We start from the raw sequence: 1,017 nt of genomic DNA on the forward strand, positions 1-1,017 counted from the left end.
CCACCTAACCCCGGTCCAGAGGGACATCACACCACTAGAATCCCATCAGGCAGTCCCGAAGCCCCAGTTCATGATCTTAGCCCATCAGACACCTCAAAACTCTGCAGGCTGCAGAGGGGGTCTTAGTGACCCACTATGCTATTGTCTGAGAGAAACATTTGTGCTAAGAATCCAACAGGGTAACTACACAAGACTATTCACTGAGGACTCTAGTGTTACTGTCTCCAGCAGAGGGACGGAGGGTGGCCCCTTTAGGGTGACCATGGGCACACACAGGGCCTGCCCAGTTCCGTGCACTGACTGGGTGGGTGGGGGTCCTTCACCAGGAAGTCCAACTCCAGTCCCCTGGCCACAAGCTGTAACTCCAAGGAAGCTCCTGGATGCAACATCCTACTGCTTAAGAAGACTGCAGGACCCAGTCCCTGGCGCACGAACCCTCAAACAGGCTACTCTCTCCCCTCAGGTGGGCAGAGATCACACTGACTCTTTCCACTCCAGGGGCCTGGCTGTCTTTATTCTCTCAGAAATAACGTTGCGCTCCCCCGCCCCCCTCCTCCCCCCACAAACATACACACCAGCGAGTCCCTGGGATTACCAGACCTCAGCTGTGACCAGATTCCAATGGCAGGTTCTGACCCAGAGCCAAGTGCCACATGTAAACAGTTGAGAGCACAGTGGAGAAGGTTCCAGAACAGAGTGGATGAAGGGACTCAAGAGGGCTCAGAGCAGGTGAGAAGACCGAATGGGAGGGGTGCACAGGACCAGAGAGGGGCCAATACCCTCAGGCCACACCCCGACTCCAGTACTCTTGCCTGGGAAATTCCATGGACAAAGGAGCCTGGCAGGCAACAGTTCCTGGGGTCGCAAAGAGTGGACACGACTGAGCGACTACCACACCCACTGAGGGATGCCCGTGGGGGTGGGGCTACCATAGTATGACGTCATTCCAGGGGGCAGGGCAGTGTCACAAAGGGGGCTGGGCGTGGGGGGGGCGGGCTTCGGCAGGACTCTTTGCCA

The 1,017-nt window shown here is 57.2% G+C and overlaps 1 protein-coding gene across 1 annotated transcript in view; it reads right to left on the minus strand.

The window, feature by feature from the left end:
• The window catches only part of RNF187 (ring finger protein 187), a 15,162-nt gene that overhangs the window by 2,142 nt on the left and 12,003 nt on the right, over window positions 1-1,017 (minus strand). The window lies entirely within an intron of this gene.

Source organism: Bison bison, unplaced genomic scaffold (assembly GCF_000754665.1).
Source record: "Bison bison bison isolate TAMUID 2011002044 unplaced genomic scaffold, Bison_UMD1.0 scf7180017864519, whole genome shotgun sequence".
Classification (NCBI taxonomy): Eukaryota; Metazoa; Chordata; class Mammalia; order Artiodactyla; family Bovidae; genus Bison; species Bison bison.